The following is a 22808-nucleotide window of genomic DNA, read 5'->3' as shown; positions in this document are numbered from 1 at the left end:
TTCCAGCTCTTTGAAAAATGTCCTTGGTATTTTGATCGGGATGGCATTGAAAGTGTAGATTGCTCTGGGAAGCATAGACATTTTAACTATGTTTATTCTTCTGATCCATGAGCATGGAATATTTTTCCATCTTTTTGTGTCTTCTTCAATGTCTTTCCAGAGTGATCTGTAGTTTCTAGAATATAGGTCCTTTACCTCTCTGGTTAAGTTAATTCCAAGATAATGTATGGTTTTTGGTGCTATTGTAAATGGAATCGATTCCCTAATTTCTCTTTCTTCAGTCTCATTGTTCGTGTATAGAAATGCAACTGATTTCTGAGCATTGATTTTGTATCCCGCCACATTACTGAATTGCTCTATAACTTCTAGTAATTTGGCAGAGTCTTTTGGGTTTTCCATATAGATTATCATGTCATCTGCAAAGAGAGACAGTTTGACTTCTTCTTTGCTGATTTGGATATCTTTTATCCCTTTTTGTTGTCTGATTGCTGTTGCAAGGACTTCTAGTACTATGCTGAATAATAGTGGTGAGAGTGGGCATCCTTGTCGTGTTCCTGATCTTAAGGGAAAGGCTTCCAGCTTTTCCCCATTGAGAATGATATTCGCTGTAGGCTTTTCATAGATGGTTTTATGAAATTGAGGAATGTACCCTCTATCCCTACACTCTGAAGGGTTTTAATCAGGAAAGGATGCTATATTTTGTCAAATGCTTTTTCTGCATCAATTGAGAGGATCATATGATTCTTGACTCTTTTCTTGTTGATATGATCTATCACACTGATAGATTTGCGAATGTTGAACCACCCTTGCATCCCAGGGATGAATCCCACTTGGTCTTGCTGGATAATCCTTTTAATGTACTGTTGGATCCTATTAGCTAGGATCTTGTTGAGAATTTTGGGGTCCTTATTCATCAGGGAAATCAGTCTGTAATTCTCCTTTTTGATGGGATTTTTCCTGGTTTGGGGATCTTCAATAAATGGTGCTGGGAAAATTGGACAGCTATCTGCAAAAGAATGAAACTTGACCACTTTCTCACACCATACAGAAAGATAAACTCCAAATGGATGAAAGACCTCGACGTGAGACAGGAATCCATCAAAATCATAGAGGAGAACATAGGTTGCAATCTCTTTGACATCGGCCATAACACATCTCCAAAGGCAAGAGAAAGAAAAGAAAAAATGAACGTGTGGGACTTCATCAAAATAAAAGGCTTCTGCACAGCCAAGGAAACAATCAAAAAAACTAATAGGCAGCCCACGGAGTAGGAGAAGATATTTGCAAATGACACTACAGATAAAAGACTGGTATCCAAGATCTACAAAGAACTCCTCAAACTCAATACACGAGAAACAAATAATCAAATCAAAAAATGGGCAGAAGAGATGAACAGACACTTTTCTAATGAAGACATACAAATGGCTAACAGACACAAAAAAATGTTCAAAATCATTAGCCATCAGGGAAATTCGAATCAAAACCACCTTGAGATACCACCTTACACCAGTTAGAATGGCAAAAATTGACAAGGCAGGAAACAACAAATGTTGGAGAGGATGTGGAGAAAGGGGATCCCTCTTACCCTGTTGGTGGGAATGCAAGTTGGTACAGCCACTTTGGAAAACAGTGTGAAGGTCCCTTAAAAGGTTAAAAATTGAGCTACCCTATGATCCAGCAATTGCACTACTGGGTATTTACCCCAAATATACAGACGTAGTGAAGAAAAGGGCCATATGCACCCCAATGTTCATAGCAGCATTGTCCACAATAGCTAAATTGTGGAAGTAGCTGAGATGCCCCTTCAACAGATAACTGGATTAAGAAGATGTGGTCCATATATACAATGGAATAGTACTCAGCCATCATAAAGAACGATTACACAACATTTGCAGCAACATGGATGGGACTGGAGGAGATTATGCTAAGTGAAATAAGTCAAGCAGAGAAAGACAATTATCATATGGTTTCATTCATTTATGGAACATAAGAAATAGGAAGATCAGTAGAAGGAAGGGAAGAATGAAGGGGCGGTAAACAGAAGGGGGAATGAACCATGAGAGACTATGGATTCTGGGAAACAAACTGAGGGCTTCAGAGGGGAGGGGGGTGTGGGATTGGGATAGGCTGGTGATGGGTATTAAGGAGGGCACGTATTGCATGGTGCACTGGGTGTTATACGCAAGTAATGAATCGTGGAACACTACATCAAAAACTAAGGATATAGTGTACGGTGACTAACATAACATAATAAAAAATTATTATAAAAAACAAAGCAAAACAAAAAAACTACTCTCCTAAAACCAGAATCCAGGGCCAGATGGCTTTCCAGGGGAATTCTACCAAACATTTCAAGAAGAATCAATACCTATTCTTCTGAAACTGTTCCAAATAATAGAAATGCAAAGAAAACTTCAAAACTCATTTATGAGGCCAGCATTACCTTGATCCCAAAACCAAACACCCCACCAAAAAGGAGAATTACAGACCAATATCCCTGATGAACTTGGATGCAAAAATTCTCAACAAGATACTAGCTAATCACAACCAACAGTACATTAAAAGGAATATTCACCATAACGAAGTGGGATTTATTCCTGGGATGCAGGGGTAGTTCAACATCTGCAAATCAATCAACATAATATACCATATTAACAAAATGAAGGGGAAGAACCATGAAATCCTCTCAACAGATGCAGAAAAAGCATTTGGCAAAATACAGCATTCTGGGGCGCCTGGGTGGCTCAGTCGTTAAGTGTCTGCCTTTGGCTCAGGGTGTGATCCCAGGATACTGGAATCAAGCCCCGCATCGGGCTCCCTGCTCTGCTGGGAAGCCTGCTTCTTCCTCTCCCACTCCCCCTGCTTGTGTTCCCTCTCTTGCTGGCTATCTCTCTGTCAAATAAATAAATAAAATCTTTTAAAAAAATACAGCATTCTTTCTTAATAAAACCCCTCAACAAAGTAGGGATAGAGGGAACATACCTCAACATCATAAAAGCCATCTGTGAAAAGCCCACAACCAATATCATTCTCAATGGGGAAAAACTGAGAGCTTTTCCCCTAAGGTCAGGAACAGGACAAGGATGTCCACTATCAACACTGCTGTTCAACATAATACTGGAAGCCTTTGTCTTAGCAACCACACAAAAAGAAGTAAAAGCCATCCAAACTGGCAAAGAAGTTAAACTTTCACTCTCAGACAACATGATACTCTGTGTAGAAAACCCAAAAGGCTCTACCAAATTTTGTTAGAACTAGTACAGGAATTCAGCAAAGTTGCAGGCTTTATAATCAATGCACAGAAGTCTGATGTTTGCTATATACCAACAATAATGCTGCAGCAAGGGAAATCATCCCATTTACAGTTGCACCAAAAACCATAAGATACCTAGGAATAAACCTAACCAAAGAGGTAAAAGATCTGTACTCGGAAAACATAGAACATTTATGAAGGAAATTGAGGAAGACACAAAGTAATGGAAAAGCATTCTATGCTCATGGATTGGAAGAACAAACATTGTAAAATGCCTATATTATCCAAAGCAATCCATACATTTAATGTAATCTTTATCAAATTCCACCACCATTTTTCACAGAGCTAAAACAAACGATCCTAAAATTTGTATGGAACCAGAAAAGACCCTGGATAGCCAAAGCAATTCTGATAAAGAAAAACAAAACTGGAGGCATCACCATTCCAGATTTCAGACCATGTTACAAAGCTGTAGTTATCAAGACAGCATGATACTGGCACAAAAACAGACACACAGATCAATGGAACAGAATAGAGAACCTGGAAATGGACCCTCAACTCTATGGTCAACTAATCTTTGACAACGCGGGAAAGAATATCTAATGGAAAAAAAAATAGTCTTTAACAAATGGTGTTAAGAAAATTGGACAGTCACATGTAGAAGAATGAAACTGGTCCATTTTCTTACACCATAAACAAAAATAATTTCAAAATGAATGAAAGACCTAAATGTGAGCTGGGAATCCATCAAAATCCTAGAGGAGAACACAGGCAGCAACCTCTTTGACCTTGGCCTCAGCAACTTCTTGCTGGACACATCTCCAGAGGCAAAGAAAACAAAAGCAAAAATGAACTATTGGGACTTCATCAAGATAAAAAGCTTTTGCACAGCAAAGGAAACAATCCACAAAACGAAAAGGCAATCTATGGAATGGAAGAAGATATTTGCAAATGACCTATCAGATAAAGGGTCAGTATTCAAAATGTATAAAGAACTTATAAAATTCAACGCCCAAAGAACAAATAATCCAATCAAGAAATGCTAAGACAGGAACAGATATTTCTCCAAAGACGACATATACATGGCTAACGGACGCATGAAAAATTGCTCAACATCACTTAGCATCAAGGAAATACAAATCAAAAGCACAATGAGATACCACTTCACAAGGGTCAGAATGGCTGACATTAACAGCTCAGGAAACAACAGAAATTGGCAAGGATGTGGAGAAAGGGGAACCCTCTTATACTGTTGGTGGGGATGCAAACTGGTGCAGCCACTCTGGCAAACAGTATGGAGGCTCCTCAAAAAGTTAAAAATAGAACTATCTACGACCCAGCAATTACACTACTGGTATTTACCCAAAGGATACAAAAATAGTGATTTGAAGGGGCACATGCACCCCAGTGTTTATAGTAGCAATGTCCACAATAGCCAAAATAGGGAAAGAGCCCAGATGTCCATCAATAGATGAATGGATCACCTTTATCCATTATACACCCCCCCCACACACACACACTGGAATATTACTCAGCCACAAAAAGAATGAAATCTTACTATTTGCAAGGACATGTATGGAAATAGAGTGTATTATGCTAAGCCAAATAAGTCAGTCAGAGAAAGACAAATACCATATGATTTCACTCATATGTGGAATTTAAGAAACAAAACAGATGAATATAGGGGAAGGGAAGGAAAAATAAGATAAAAACAGAGGGAGGCAAATCATAAGACACTCTTAACTCTAAGAAACAAGCTGAGGTTGCTGGAGGCGAAGTGGGTGGGCAGATGGGGTAACTGGATGATGGGCATTAGGGAGGGCATTTGATGTAATGAGCACTGAGTGTTATATGCAACTGATCAATGACTAAATCCTATCTCTGAAACTAATAATACACTATATGTTAACTAACTTGAATTTAAATTAAAAAAAAAAAAGAAATGAAAGAGACTTAACAAAAATCAATGAAACAGGCGCTGGTTCTTTGAAAAGATTTTTAAAAAACTGATAATAGAGGACTCATCAAGAAGAAAAGAGAGAACGCAAATAAAATCAGAAATGATGAAAGTGAAATAACCGACACTACAAAATACATACAAAGAATATTATGAAAAATTATGTGCCAACACGTTAGACAATCTAGAAGACACGGGTAAATTCCTAGAAATATACAATCTTCCAAAACTGAATCAGAAAGAAATAGAAAATTTAAACAGACCAATTATTAGTAATGAAATTGAATCAGTAATATAAGCACTCCAATAAACAAAAGCCCAGGACAGGACCAAATGGCTTCACAGTTGAATTTTACCAAGCATTTAAAGAAGAATTAATACCCCTTCTTCTCAAACTATTCCAAAAAATAGAAGAGAAAAGAAAATTCCCAAATTCACTCTAGAGGACAGCATTAACTTGATACCAAAACCAGACCAAAAATCAAGAAAAACAAAACAAAACAAACTACTGGCCAATCTCTGGTTGACACAAATGCAAAAATCCTCAACAAAATATTAGCAAACCAAATTCAACAATTCATTAAAAAATCATTCACTATTATCAAGTGGGATTTATTCCAGGAATGCATTGATATTTGCAAATCAATCAGTGTGATACATCACATTATTAAAAGAAAGGATAAACCATATGATCATCTTAGTAGATGCGGAAAAGGCATTTGATAAAATACAACATCAAGATAAAAACTCTCAACAAAGTGGGTTAAGAGTGAATACACCTCATTATACCAAAGGCTATGTATGAAAAAAAACACAGCTAACATCATACTCAATGGTGAAAAACTAGAAGAATTTCCTCTAAAATCAGGAATAAGACAAGATTGTCAACTCTCACCACTTTTATTCAAATAGTAGTGGAAGTCCTAGCTATAGCAAATCAGACAAGAAAAAGAAATACAAAGCATCCAAATTGGAAGGGAGGAGTAAAACTATCACTGTCTGCAGATAACATGATACTATATATAGAAAACCCTAACTCTGCAAAAACCAGAACAAAACAAAACAAACCCAAAACTATCAGATAAGTAAATTCAGTAAGTTTTCAGTATTCAAACTTGATATACAGTAATCTGTTGTATTTCTATGCACTGATAATGAAGTAGCAGAAGGGGAAATTGAGAAAACAATCTCATTTATAACTGCACTGAAAAGAATAAAGTACCTCGAAATAAATTTAACCAAGGACGTGAAAGGCCCATACTCCGAAAATTATAAAACACTAATGAAGAAGTTGAAGACAACACAAATAAATGAAAAGGCATACTCATGCTCATGGATTGGAAGAATTAATATTAAAATGTCCATATCACCCAAAACAATCTACAAATTTAATGCAATCCCTATCAAAATACCCATAACATTTTTTTTCTTTTTTTTACAGTCCTGGAAGAAACACTAAAATTTGTAGGGAACCACAGAAGAACCTCACATAGCCAAAGCAATCTTGAGAAAGAACAAAGCTGGAGGCATCACACTTCCAGATTTTATGATATACTACAAATCCATAGTAATCAAAACATTGTGGTACTGGCATAAAAAACGGACACATGTATCAATAGAACAGAATAGAGAGGTCAGAAATATACCCACACCTATATGGTCAATTAATGTACGACAAAGGGGGCAAGAATATACAATGGGGAAAAGACGGTCTTTTCAAAAATGGTGTTGGGAAAACTGGACCACTTTCTTACACCGTACACAAAAATAAACAAAAAGTGGGTAAATGTGACCTAAATGTGAGACCTGAAACCACAGAACCCCTTAAAGAAAAAATTGTCAGTAATCTCTTGGACATTGCCTTCAGCAATATGTTTATGGATATTTCTCCTCAGGCAAGGGAAACAAAAGCAAAAATAAACTACTGGAGGGGCGCCTGGGTAGCTCAGGTGGTTAGGCGTCCAACTCTTGATTTCAGTTCAGGTCATGATCTCAGGATTGTGAGAGATCAAGTCCTGCCTTGGGCTCTGCACTGGGAGAGGAGCCTGCTTAAGATTCTCTCTCTCCCTCTCCACCCCCCCACTAAGAAATAAATTAAAAATAAATAAACCACTGGAACTACACCAAAAACTTTTACACAACAGAGGAAATCACCAAAAGGCAACCCACTGAATGGGAGAAGATATTTGCAAGTGAAATACACAATTAGAAGTTATTATCCAACATATATAAAAAATCTATACAACTCAACACCAAAAAGATAAACAAGCCAATTTAAAAATGGGCAGAAGAACTGAATAGACATTTTTCCAAAGAAGACCTACAGATAGCTAACTGACGCATGTAAAGATGCTCGACATCACCTATCATCAGGGAAATGCAAATCAAAACCACAAGAGGATATCACCTCACACCAATCTGAATAGCTAGTATCAAAAAATATATGAGAAATAATAATGTTGGAGAGGACGCGGAGAAAAGGCGACCTTGTGCACTGTTGGTAGGAATGTAAATTGGAGCATCCACTTTGGAAAACAATACAGAGGTTTCTCAAAAAATTAAAAATACAAATACCATGTGATCCAGTAATTGCACTACTTGGTATTTACCCAAAGAAAACAAAAACACTAATTTGAAAAGATGCACGCACCCCTGTGTCTATTCTAGCATTATTTACAGTAACCAAGATATGGAAGCAAACCCAGTGTCCACTGATAGATGAATGGATAAAGGGGTATGCATGCACGCGCACACACAAGCACGTGCGCGCAGAATGGAATGTTACTCAGGAATAAGTAAGAATGAGCTCCTGACATCTTGACATCTCTGCCACACAGATGGACCTAGAGTATATTATGCTAAGTAAAATAAGTCAGACAAACAAAGACAAATATCATATGATTCCATTTATATGTAGAATCTAAAAAACAAACCAACCAAATGAACAAAAGCCAAAAACAGACTCATATACAGAGAACAAACTAGAGGGTTTGCCAGAGGGGAGATGGGAAGACTGGTGAGTGAAATAGATAAAGGGGATTAAAAGGTACTTTCAATTATTAAATAAGTCACAGAGATGATAAGTTCAGTGTAGGAAATATAGTCAATAATATTTAATAACATTGTATGGTGACAGATGGTGGCTACTCTTATGGTGAGCACTGAATAATGTATAGAACTGCCAATTCATTATGTTGTATATGTGAAACTAATATAACGTTGTATGTTTACACTTCAATTAAAAAAATATAAAGGAAAAGAAAATGCAACTAAGTAAGAGTATCCCCTCATGTTATTGTGAAGAATCATTTTATTATGGATGTTGTAAGCTTAGTTTTATATCATAGCTACAGTTAATTCTAACTTGACATTTGTCATGTCCAATTTAGAATAAAATATCTATTTTCTTTTATCTGGTTGGAGCTAAGTTAAAGTTCATCATACACCACTGATTTCTACTAGTCAAAATGATATAGAAAAGAATCTCACTTCGGACATTATAATTACAGTTTTCCCATGATATATTTACTCTCAGAATAACATTCTAATTAAAGAACCAAAAAAGAAAACATTGAAATACCAACTCAGCAATCAGTGTCATTAAAGTAATCAAACCATTATTTATCATATTATAAAAATATAAATTGAACATTTAACGTTTTTTGAACATTTATTGTTTTTATAATGAGGAATGTAGAACATGGTAAAATATATTCATTTTAAGTAATAAAATCATTCATGATCAAATTAAGATTAAATCTTTGCTGGTATAGATTCAAAATTCCTTAGTATTATACTTCCTAAATCTAAATCAGTATATTTTTAGAGTGTTATTAGTGGCATGATTAATGGCTAATTCAAATTTCATAAAGCAAAGAACCTGAAAATAGCATAAATATTTGGTAAATCCTGTAAACCGATACATGTTCAGATACATGTTTGTTCAGATATTCTATGGTTCTGAGAAATCTTATAAAATATTGTAATTCTTTGCTCAACAAAACCAATACTTATGGGCTTATCAGCATTTACATATTTTATATAGAATAAATATATACATACTTTAATGATTCTTTGATAAAAATATAGAATAATATAAATGAATATATAAAGGAATATATTAAAAAGAAATTTAAAATAAATAAATGTGTGTATATGTGTATATATATATGTGTGTGTGTATGTATATATATATATATTTTTTAATGTCAAGGACAACTGATGTATCTTCACAGACTTTAGATAAAGTTACTGAAAATTTGTACATCAGCGTGCTGGCACAATTATTTGAAAAGTGACCTAACATTAAAATCCATGTAACATATGTCACTGAAAATGTTACTTAAGGCAATGGGAAAATATGATAGCATTACACGGAATATTGTAGCAAAATTTCTTTAGGATAAAATCCTCATAATTTCTCTTATTTCTACATTTCCAAAGTAAGAATATTATCAGTAGGCTTGGATACAGTCATGCAGAATAAGCATAACTAAATCACTAATCCTTATCTGAACGCCTACTATGGTACAGGCTTCTAATTAGATGGTCATACTGAAAGAGATAAAGTGTCCAAGAACTAGTGTGATGAGTCAAGATGATAGACAAGTATGGGGCGCCTGGGTGGCACAGCGGTTAAGCGTCTGCCTTCGGCTCAGGGCGTGATCCCGGCGTTATGGGATCGAGCCCCACATCAGGCTCCTCCGCTATGAGCCTGCTTCTTCCTCTCCCACTCCCCCTGCTTGTGTTCCCTCTCTCTCGCTGACTGTCTCTATATCTGTCGAATAAATAAATAAAATCTTTAAAAAGAAAAAAAAAAGATGATAGACAAGTAAATAATTTCAGTATAATTTTATGAACCCTAGGACAGATTAGACCATAGGCTTTTATGGTAGCACATCAAAGTGTACTTTTTGTGAAGAAAGGAAACAATGATTGAAGCCATCTGGGGTAAGTCTTCCTCTAAACTGAGCCTTAAAGTTGAATGGGAATTGGTCATGTGAAAGTGGAAGGAGCTGATGCCCCGCAGAGGGACCAATATGTGCAATATCACAAAGTTCAGAAAAGGAAAGGTTGTGCATGTCTAGGCATCACGTCCAAGAAAGAAGAGGGCAACAGAAAAGTCTGAAAAAGTAGACATATGTTAAGATCTCAGGGGGCATGCTGGTAACCACAGATCAGAAACTGCCATTGTGTTATTCTCTAAAACTCCACCTTTTTCCTGGCTGTATGCCACTTGTGTCAGATAACCAGATCGTGTAGCCATGTGGAATAAACTGAACATAACTTCATACTAGAGCGCCAGTCTATGAACAGCTGCCCTTAAAAATATATGAAAATATGAGGCCAAGAACCATAGCCACTGCCAAGGCCCAGAGGCCACAACCGCTAACTGGCAGCTCTACTAAAATGCCCAGAGCATTATCCCATGGTGTGAGGACTACCATTCTCTTGTCTGTGTTTTATGACTCAAAGAGCTTCTGATATATTTAGGAGGTAGATTCCCAAATGCAGATGTTTAACATGTCTATCGCCTTGTTAATAGCTATTTATCATCTATCTAAAAATGACCTGAGTGTAAACAAGGGATATTTCCAATGTGTTTAACTCTGTCCGTAGTATGAAACACACCATTATTTTTCAAGTATTAAAAATACTACTAAAATATTTAAATAAAATGAAGATACTCTATGAATATTTGGGTAGTATCATTTATAACTGACTTCGAAATTTTGAATTTTGTTCTGCTGTTCTATTTTGTGTAAGCTCGGGGAGGGGAAAGAGCCAAATGAACATATAATGAAATGTTTAAGTGGTACAGTAATCACCTGCTGCTAATGGATATACTAGAAGCATCAAAAACATGAGCATTAAACAACAGACCAGTCCTTCGAAACCCGGCTGGGCATTGTAATCATCTACGGACAGAATGAAAAGGACAGATTCCTAAGTCAGCCCTCCAAGATAATGACGGATGAAACTGGGTAGAGACCCAATGATTCATATTTTCAATGACAGCCTCAGATGATACTGCTACTGCAGTCACACAGATTGTCATTTGAGAACCACAGGTCCAGGGACTTCCTTTTCAACTCAGAGCTGAGTCAGGAAATAGGTTTTTTACTTCAATATAGCCTTGAATTTTAATATATACATTGAAACTTCTACTTAGATCAAATTATAAACAAGAGCCCAATGTGCTCGGAACTTAGAGATGAGGGGAGACAGGTAGCTCTGCAAAATGAACTATAACTGTAGAATAACTTAGCAGTTATAGGACGTTTTCAAGACATTAGTGAGGAATGTTATAAAATGACATTTGTAAAGCTAAAACAGAATGTTAACATGCACTCCCCCTGTTAACTGGTTTGACTGGGCCCCGAAGTCAAAGGATATACAAAAGATGACACATTTCCCTTTATCCAAAAGAAAGGTAAATGACCCTCTCTACACTTATTACAGATCAAGTCTGCTCACATGAGTGATCACCTATGTCCAGAGTGTAAAATGACGGGACTGAACTCTGCAGGGAAGATTTCCTCAGAAAGTACTGTCAGTATGATGCATCTTTTCCTCAAGACCAAGAGAAAGGAGGAAAGGTTCTTTTCTTCTCGCCTCAAGCCAAGAGAAAAGGGGCGATGAAATCATTCAAGTAGTTAGATATTTGTGTCAGGAGATTTGACGGTATGAGAGATCCATGTGACAAAAGTTATCAGAAGAAAATCATTATCTAAAATGGAGCAAGAGGAAGGCAAACATTTTGGAGGCAAGTCCTTTTAATATTAAAATGGTGACCGAAAAATATCCAATAATAGTCTTCGGTAAGGTACTTAACTGATTTTATTTTTTACTATTGATTTATAGTTTAAGACTAAATAAAGTTTCTTCTTGTAGACTTTTATACTGTAGTGATGCAAAGAACTTCTGTCTGGTGGAACAGATTGTTCTAAAGATTTATGGCCTGTTGAGCATTAACCAGTTTTATATTTAACCCAACAATGTTATATTAATATTTCTTTGTTAAATTGACTATAAATAATTTGGCTTCTCAGATACCTATTGAACCAATCATAATAACTTAATTTCCCCCTCATTAATTAATGGGCTAAATAAGATCTTATATATTTGCTTACTTTATGTTTGCATTAAAGTTATGATTTTACCTTTTGGAAATTTACAGTTTTTCAAGGCCATGGCTACAACTGCTTATTTGGTGGCATAATAAAAAGAGATAACTGTATCACAATAATCTATCCTCCCCACTCAGGGTATGGGAAAGGAGATAACCTCATCTTGGATTTGTCTCTCTCAACTCCTGCCTGGAGAGTCAATATGATTTTATCATAGAATTGTGGGGCGCCTGGGTGGCTCAGTCGTTAAGTGTCTGCCTTCGGCTCAGGGCGTGATCCCACCGTTCTGGGATCGAGCCCCGCATCAGGCTCCTCTGCTGAAAGCCTGCTTCTTCCTCTCTCACTCCCCCTGCTTGTGTTCCCTCTCTCGCTGGCTGTTTCTCTATCAAATAAATAAATAAAATCTTTTTTTAAAAAAAAAAAGAATCGTGCATAGTGTTTTGCCAAAGCCTTCATTAATAATTGGTTAAATAAAACATATGATGTATGTCCATTTTATATTAACTTGAGAATAAAACTTTTGATAATTATACTTTCATAACTTTGAGTGGTTGAGAAAGTGTATCATGTAAGCTCTTTAGGTCTAAACAAGTCTGTGTAGACTCCCAGAGAGTACTGCAAGTAAAACCCAGAACTTTACCCTCATTGTCTGTTTCCCTGCCTCATTTACTCCACGTTTTTATTGACTTTGACTTTGTTTCTGTTTTTCTAGTTCGCACAGTAAGTTATTCCCCATTGGTGCCAGTGGTCTCTGTAGGTAAAAAATGACAGAGGAATAGGTAAGGATTGAAGAATAAATTTTAAAACTAGCAGTTTTTTTCTCTAAGTGAAGCCATTAAAACAACTTGATCCCTGGTAGCAAGAGAAATATCTGTCTTGTTTATCATTGTATCCCAAATGTCTGTCAAATATTCTTGCAAAGAATAGGCATTCAATAAATACTTGGTTAGTAATTCTGCTGCTTCCATGAATGAGTCTGTTTAGTTTCTTCCTTGTTATATTTATTAGTTAGTGATGTCTCTGCGCATTAACTGCACCCGTCCCCACCTTTGTCTTCCACCTGAGTTCTAGCAACCTGTATTTTTAACTAGGAGGATTAACTCTCAAAATTCCATTGTATGTGACCAGACTGAGCTCTTACATGCCACTATATTCTATTGCATGGAAGGCACTCATCTCAAAATGGCAAAATAGCTTTTGATAAATATCATACTCTGGTAAAATCAAGAAAAATTAGTTATAGATAGTGCGCCACCCAGAATATATTATTTTATTCTGACAGGTTCTTATCTAAACCTAGTTATAGTTATGTTTAATCTCTGGATTAGAAGTGTAGATAGACCCATTTGTTTCAACATTGCTGGAATATACTGAGCTGTTAGAAAACTGGCAAGATCTCTAATATATTAATGTTTCCATCATATAGTAATGTTTTTGTGCCAATTAATATGGAATCAGAGAAGAATTAATTAGCAAAAATAACAAAATCTAGTCTTAGGCATGGTAACTATTATATAATCTCTGGCACTCTGTTCTATATCCTGAAGTCCTGGTAGTATCCGGTGAAACTTTTTTTTTTTTTTTTAATTATAAATCTAAGTCTTCCCTAAATGCTTATTCTTGAAATCCTGACACTCTAATATTAGGTTTTCTCAAAAGGACTCAAATGGGAAAGACTGTCTTGAAGCACTTCCTCTCACCCAAGCATATCTTTCACTTAATATTTACTTAAGCCACTTTCTTGATAAGGCGAGATGGCATTAACTAGAATAATGTGCCCCAAGAAGATTAAATGAACAATGATTTATAGCAAAAACCACTACTGCTTACTATATAGATAGAATTCACAATGTCACAGGTACTCTAACGGGGTGGAAGCAAAGTCGTCTACACTTAAAAACATTCTAACACTTTAAAATCTGCATATCAAAAGTGAACTTTCTATTTTTTGCCTCAAAGCTATTCTTCTCCTTTTTTGGACTGTGTTCCAAAAAATGGCTTTAAAACTCATTCAAATCCTGGGAGAGATTAATGAGTTTTTCTTATACATTTTGTTCTGAAATTCTCCCCAAAAGTTATAATCAGAATGCTCTTTTTTAAAACCCAAACTCGACTGTATCAATTTAGAATACGATTTTGCAGTGGGTTCTTTAGGATACTTGTCTGAATAGGTCAAGGTGGCACTGGAAATGTGAATCTAAAACACTGACAAACGGGTTGAGAGAGACAGATTAAGGAGGTGTGAAGACAAATAATATGCACCCAAAAAATCAAGAGAACTATTAAGTGGCCATTTAAACAACTAAACGGTACTGTCAAAAATTTTGGCAAAATCTTCTGAGCAAAATGTCTTGAAATTTGTTTCAATCAGAGCAGACATCCACTTTGGGATCAGGGCCATTGATAAGTTTGGTGGAAGCAAGGCTGACATGAACATGCACCTTGTATTGGACATAAAAATTCCTCAATATCACTAATCAAGTTTATATAAGCCAATAAAGGGCATTTTGATTTTGGCTTATATTGATGTAACAAAGAATAATACATACAACAGTGTGATAGACCACATTAAAACAATGAAGGATAAAAACCATACGATCATCTCAATAGATGCAGAAAAAGGAGGTGATAAAATTTAACATCCATTTATGATAAAAACTCAATGAAGTGTATACAAAGGGAACCTTGACATATGGGTCATATATGACAAGCGCCCAGCTAAAATCATACTGTATAATGAAAACCTGAAAACTTTTTCTCTAAGATAAGGAACAAGACAAGGATGTCCACTCTCACTTCTATTCAACATAGTATTGGAAGTCTTAGAACAATTAAGCAAGACAAAGAAATAAAAAGTATTCAAGTAGAAAAGGAAAAGTAAAATTATCACTATATGCAGTTACATGGTATTATATACAGTAAACCCTAAAGATTCCACCAAAAAATTGTTAGAATAAATTTAGTAAAGTTGCAGGATACAAAATCAATATACAAAAATTTGTTGCATTTCTGTACACTAACAATCAGAACTATCAGAAAGAGAAATTAAGGAAACAGTCTAAATTACAATTGCATCAAAAAAAAATCAAATATTTAGAAATAAATTTAGCCAAGGAAATGAAAGACCTGTATATTGAAAACTAAGACACTGATGAAAGAAACTGAAAGAGACAAAAACTATCCTGTGGTTATGGATTGGAAAATTATTATCACCCACATGTTCTATCCCATTAATATTACCATGTTACCCAAAGCAAGCTACAGGTTCAATTCAATCTGTATCAAAATTCCAGTGGCATTTTTCACAAAAATAGAATAAACTATTCCAAGACTTGTATGAAACTACAAAAGACCCTGAACAGTCGAAGCAATCTTGACCAAAAAAAAAAAAAAAAAAGAAAAAAAAGAAAAAAAACCACAAAGCTGGAAACATCATACTTCCTGATTTCAAACTACATTACAAAACTATAGTAGTCAAAGCAGTATCATACTGGCATTAAAACTGACACATGGTTCAATGCAACAGAACAGACAGCCCAGAAATAAACCCCTGCATCTATAGTCAACTAACTAGAAAGGAGCCAAGGATTGACAATGGGGAAAAGATAGTCTCGACAGTAAGTGGTGCTGGGAAACTGGACCACTATCCTACACCATACACAGAAACTAGCTCAAAGTGGTTTAAACACTCAAACATAAAACCTGAAACCATAAAACTTCTAAAAGAAAGATCCGTACACTGTAAGGACCTTGGTATCAGTCTTGGTGATGACTTTTTAGGTGTGAAATCAAAAGGAAAGGCAACAAAACCTAAAATAAACAAGTGGGGCTGTATCAAACTGAAATCTTTCTGCACAGCAAAGGAAACCATCAACAAAATGAAAAGACAACCTATGAAATGGGAGAAAATATTTGTAAATTGCCTCTAATAAGGTGTTAATATCCAAAATATATAAAGAAATTATACATCAATAGGGAAAAAAATAACTGGCTCAGTCACTTAAGTGTCCGACTCTTGATTTTGGTTCCAGTCATGATCTCATGGTTGTGAAACTGAGCCATGATTGAGCCCCGCATCGGGAACTGTGCTGGGTATGGAGCCTGCTTGAGATTTTCTCTCTCCCTTTCCCTTTGCTCCTCCCCCAACCAAACTCGCACTGTCTGTCTCCTTCTTAAAACAAGAAAATAGACAATATTCCAAAGAGGACATATGAATAGGCAACAGGTATATGAAAAGATACTCAACATCACTAATTATCAGGAAAAGGCAAATCAAAACCATAATGAGATCTTACCTCACACTTGTTAGACTGGCTATTATCAAAAAGACAAAAAACAACAACCGTTGAAGAGGATGTGGAGAAAAGGGAACTCTTGTGCACTGCTGAGGGAATGTAAATTGGTGCAGCCACTATGGAATAGGTATGGAGTTTCCTTTAAAAATTAAACTAGGCCTACCACATGATCCAGCAATTCCACTTCTGTGTATTTACCTGAAGGAAATGAAAACACTAACTCAAAAAGATATACGGACTGCCACATTTATTGCAGCATTATTTACAAAAACCAAGAGATGGAGACAACCTAAGTGTCCATCGATTGATGAATGGATAAAAAATATGATACATATTTATAATGGACCTTAAATACATATCTATATATATGCACAGGTATAACTGAATATTATCCAGACATAAAAAAAGAAAATCCTGCCATTTCTGATAATACAGACGGGCCTTTGTGGCTTTATGCTAAGTGAAGTAAATCAGAGAAAAACAAATACTGTAAGATCTCCCTTATATGTGGAATCTAAAACAAAACAAAGCCAAATAAAACACCTCAAAGATATAGGGAACAGACTGGTGGTTACCAGAGGAAGAGGGATGAGGGGTGGGGGGCATGGATGAAAGGGGTCAAACGGTACAAACTTCCAATTGTAAAATAAATGTTGTGGATATAATGTACAACATGGTATCTACAGTTGATACTGTACTGTATATTTGAAAGTTGCTGTAAAAGTAAATCATCACAAGAAAAAAATTGTAACTGTGTTGTGACGGGTATTAACTAGACTTATTGTGATTATGTCACACATATATATACAAGTGTAAAATCATTATTTTGTATACCTGAAACTAATATTATATGTTAATTACTTCACAATAAAAAACAGTAATACATATACTGATTTGGACTCATCCATTTTATACCATCTGTATTCTATAATTTTAAAGTAACTTAATGAAAAACTAGGCTATATTTTTTAAGAGATTAAGTGTATATAGTGATCCAAGTGGAATTACGTTATAATCCCTTTAAAATCAAACCATCCACATTCATTTGGTTAAAAAAAATTAATTGTACAACTTTATATATATTTAGTGGTAAACCAGATGCCCCTTACCCTATAAAGGCTTATATTCCATATTCCATGGAGTAATGAATGTAACTTAAATTCAACCAACACAAAGTGACAGGGTCTAGTACCTCCTTATCATTAAACCCTGAAGGAAACACTGAGTGACAATATTTAAAATTATTTTTGTTTTTAAATGGAAAGCCCTTTCCAAATTGGGTGATCATCCCCAAACCAATCTAGAACATATTATTCGACAACATTTTAAAGCCTCTTTAAATTGTCACTGAAGGAAATAGTGTATAAATAAATTTTCAAAGTTCTGAAAGGTGAATTAATCCCTCTCTTGGCATTTATTCTGAGGAGTTTCTATGTTAAGAAAATTGTTTTATCATAAGTTTACATATTATATGTATTATTAGAATTATTTCTTAGGTTTTCCTCATTCTATAGGTTTAATTAAGAACATCGGCGCGGATGGAACTGGAGGGTATTATGCTGAGTGAAGTAAGTCAATCAGAGAAAGACAGTTATCCTATGGTTTCACTCATATGTGGAATATAAGAAACAGGGCAGAGGACCAAAGGGGAAGGAGGGAAAACAGAATGGGAAGTCACCAGAGAGGGAGAAAAACCATGAGACACTTAACTGTAGAAAACAAACCGAGGCACGTATTGCATGGTGCACTGGGTGTTAGACACAAAAAATGAATCATGGAACACTACATCAAAAACTAAGGATGTACTGTATGGTGACTAACATAACATAATAAAAAATTATTTAAAAACAAACTGAGGGTTGCTGCAGGAGGGGTAGATGGGGGATGGGGTAATTGGGTGATGAGCATTAAGGAGGGCGCGTGATGTGAGGAGCACTGGCTTTTTTTTTTTCGCAACTGATGAGTTACTGAACACTACATAGGAAACTAATGATGTACTATATGTTGGCTAATTGAATTTAAATAAAAAAGGAACATTAGATAATTACGTTGTCACCTAAAATAAATACTTACATTTGAAAAGGTTAGCAACGTGTTTTACCCTCTGTCCTCTTTTTAATAAGGGTCCTTATTTCTAAGCATCCATGTTTTCATTTTCAGCATTTTAATTTGCAAAAGCCACTAAGGGAGGTTTGTATACAGAGAGATTGTGTCCTTTTATGCTGTTGACATTATATTTTAAATTTTTGATGGAGGTTTGCAGTAACTCAGTTTGAAAATTGGAAGAAATCAACGCTCCCACAAACTTAATCTTTCATTAACTCTGTGGAAAGCCTAAGGATGTCTATGGTTGCCAATATACAGTTAAAGTTTCCTATTTATCTACTCAAACAGTTCCAGAAAAGGTCAGATTGAATTTATAACAGTGGTTGGGCCGCTGTAGACATCTATAACTAGAGGGATAAAATGGTCTTTGCAATGATTTTACTGCAAGCCAAGAACAACCACCAGAAATGTTAATAGAAAGAGTGAGTGCTGTTAGACAATAGGTCTTAAAACATCTTGGGATCTTAGTTTTACTTAAGAAAATATAAGGAAGAAAAGCAGGTGCATAAAGGATGTTTTTCCTTCATGGAAAATTGTTTTTTTTTCCTCTTCTTTCATAAATATAGCCATACCATAGTTGGTCAGACTAATCAATATTTAGACTAAAATTTGTTTAGTAAATTCAATATTCTATTACTTTTAAACATTTCAATGTCTTAGGAAATTACATACACTAAGCTAGATAGTGAGTACAACAGAAAAACAGTCACCCGTTTTGTCTGTTTTTTCCCAACATGGACACCAGTCATACTTCTTCAATTAGCACAGGGTCTAATGTTGAGCAAGTGACACATTTCTTGTGCCAGAAAGTTTATATATCAAATGAAGCTTTCGGACTAGGTGACATCTGTGATACTGTAAACTTTAAACCTGACCACACAGTTTCCTATTTACTTTCTATAGTGCTAAAAATTACAAGTCTCATAACTCTTCTATTTCTCTGATCAAAACTAATGGAAAACATAAAAACCTTCAAGTTGAAAAAAAATCCTTTATTGCGGCAATGTCCTTCACTATTTGCAGTTTTTCTGATCTGTTTTAGAAAGAACATTTTATATTTAATGTGACACTTGCCTGGGCAATATCAAAACTAAATGTAGTGTTTTCTTACACTCTAACAAATGACTGACAGATGAAGGAGATAAAGGACCATAAACTCTGAGAGACTCCATTACACCACATACACTAGACCCTTACTGGACTTAAGGACTATTTCATAAACAAGCAGCACTGGGACTTATTTTAATAAACTAATACAGGCTTATTAGAAAGTTTTGCTTTTAACCCTTAATTAGCTTAACTAAAATGACCGCCCCCCCCAACCCTGCTTTCTTGCGCTTAAAAATTCCTAATTATACTACCTAGGAAACTATTCAGTCACTTCTGTCTTGGGTTTCCTTCTCTTGTAAATTAATACACTCAGCTTTGTGTACATGTTTTATTGTTGTTCTTTGTTTCGTTCTTACCTTCAGTGTACATTCTTACCTTACACTTCAACAGTATGAGGGTTCCGCTGAGATTTTGTCAGGAACTTCACTCACAAGTACTGTGCTACTTGTCAACAGAAAGTTAAACCTCAGCTTTCAGGGGGCCTTTTTTGCTCGGGTTAGTTTTCTGGTGGTCCCACATCATGAGTGAGTCACACAGAAAATGACTGTCTCCTTTGAGAGTTTGTTTTAATTCTCTAAGGGATTTTTAATTTTTTCCCATTGAATTTGTTTTTTTTTTAAAAAAAGATTTTATTTACATATCTGAGATAGAGAGGGAGAGTGTGTATGTGGGCAAATGAGGCGGGGGGCTGAAGGTGAGGGAGAGGCAGCCTCCATGCTGAGCAGGGAGCTTGATGTAGGGCTTCATGTGGGGCTCCATCCCAGGACCCTGAGATCATCACCTGAGCTGAAGGCAGACATTTAACCGACGGAGCCACCCAGGTGCCCCTAAAATTTCAGATTTGATTTGTTGTCTACTTGTGATTTGGGAGGAGAAGAGGGTATGACAGCCTTTTTTCAGGATTTCTTCGTGTTTTTCATCTGTAGAAGACAACCTTTCTGTGTCTATTCTATGTGAAGTGTGGTACTGCCAAGCTTTAAAGAGTTATGCCCTCCTCCCTCACCAGAAACCATCTTAATCTGAATTATGGTTAGCCTTTTCAGTTGATTATAAAATGTGTCATTATGTGCATATTCTAGGAATATTTAGCCAACGCAGTAAGCTATAACACGACATGGGAGTAAATTAATACATCAGATTATAAAGTTTTGCAAAATCTTCAGAAGCTCTAATGTTAATTGGTTTACAGAGACTCTGAATATTTACATATTTCTAGAACAATGTTTGGTTTTCTGAGGAAAATTCTGCTGTTTAGACAGCAATTTTAAAAAAGGGGTTTACCCTTTAGTTGGTTATAAAAATAAAAGAAATGAAGCTTTTTCATGTTTTTTATTATGTTCATCTTTTTAAATAAAGTGTTAATCTGATTTTACAAGTATAATAAGGAAGAAATGTTGATATTTTATTTCAAATAAATAAAGTGAATCACTGAAATTTGATAATATAATTTTGCCCTGGTTTTACCAGAGTATTAAAATGTAAGCATGATCTTTTTTGTTTAATATTTACTTTACTGTCCTACAGAAAACATAATTAATGAAAACTTCCTATTCTCTGTAATAAGTTTACTAGCCTTAGGCTACTTTACTTTCATAGATGTTTAAGATTAACCTAAGATTATAGTCACAATGAAAAATGTAAATTAGGCATTCAATAAATTGAATATCCAATATCTTCATAAAACAGATTATTTCTGGTAGCTTCAGACATGGTAAAACTTACATGAAACTAGTTTCCCTCATAAAATTACTTAGACTAAATGGCATATTCTGTAGGGTGGTTTTTAAATCACCGCTAAATCTATTGTTCTTTAGGGATGCCTTAAATCTAATTTCTGAGATACTTATTTGGCTTTGAAAACTTGAGAGATCTTATTGATTGAGTAGTTTTAACTAAAAAAAATCAATAAAACAAAATTCCTAAGATGGAGAGAAAAAGCATTTTGACTTATGCAATAGTCGTTCATTATATTTTTTCTTACATCTCAACTACTTTGTTCTTTTTTTAAATTTATTTTTTAATTTATTTTTTATTATAGTAAGAACACTTACCATGAGATCTCTTTTTAACAATTTATCGCGTGTACAATATAGTACTGTTAACAATAGACACAATGTTGTATAGCCTATCTCTAGAACCTTCTCATCTTGTAGAAGTAAAACTTCAGACCCAACAAACAGCAACTCCCCAAGTCCCCTCCCCCAGGCCCTGAAAACCACCATTCAATTCTCTATGACTTTGACTCCTTTAGGTCCCTCACATAAATGAAATCTTGCAGTATTTACCCTTGTGTGATTGGCTAATTTCACATAGCGTAACGTCCTCCAGGTTAATACACGTTGTTGCATATGGCACAATTTTCTTCTAAGACTGAACAATATTCTCATTGTATGTATATATCAAAGATTCTTTAGACATACAGCTGTTGAAGAACTTTTTGCCAGTTGTTGGCTATAATGGGTAATGGCTGCAATGAATCAGAGAACACATAAATCTCTTCGATATCCTGATTTCACTTCTTTAGGGGTATATACCCAAAACTGCGATTACTGGTTCATATGGTAGTTCTGTTTTTAATGTTCTGAGGCAACCCCATACTATTTTCCATAGTGGTATACCATTTTACATTCCCACCAACAGAACACAAATATTCCCTTTTCTTCACAACTTCACCAACACTTGTTATCTCTTGTCTTTTTGATAGTAACCATCCTAATGGGTATGAGGTGATCTCCATATGGTTTGGATTTGTGATTCCCTCATGATTAGTAACATTATCTCATGGTTATTTCAATTCATCATTCTTTAATTGCATATGATGATGAGTATCTTTTTTTAAATTATTTTTATAATGTTCAAGGGCACGTGTGGTGATGAGCACTGGGTGTTATATGCAACTAATGAATCACTGAATACATCAAAAACTAATGATGTATTATACGTTGGCTAGGTAAGTA

General features: G+C 35.3%; 1 long non-coding RNA gene across 1 annotated transcript in view; it reads right to left on the bottom strand.

The window, feature by feature from the left end:
- LOC121100688 overlaps positions 1-22808 on the bottom strand; it is a 238163-nt gene that overhangs the window by 17854 nt on the left and 197501 nt on the right. The gene's annotated exons all lie outside the window — the stretch shown is intronic.

This window comes from Ursus maritimus, unplaced genomic scaffold (assembly GCF_017311325.1).
Source record: "Ursus maritimus isolate PB19 unplaced genomic scaffold, ASM1731132v1 scaffold_5, whole genome shotgun sequence".
Lineage (NCBI taxonomy): Eukaryota > Metazoa > Chordata > Mammalia > Carnivora > Ursidae > Ursus > Ursus maritimus.
This window is presented reverse-complemented; position numbering and strand designations above follow the sequence as displayed.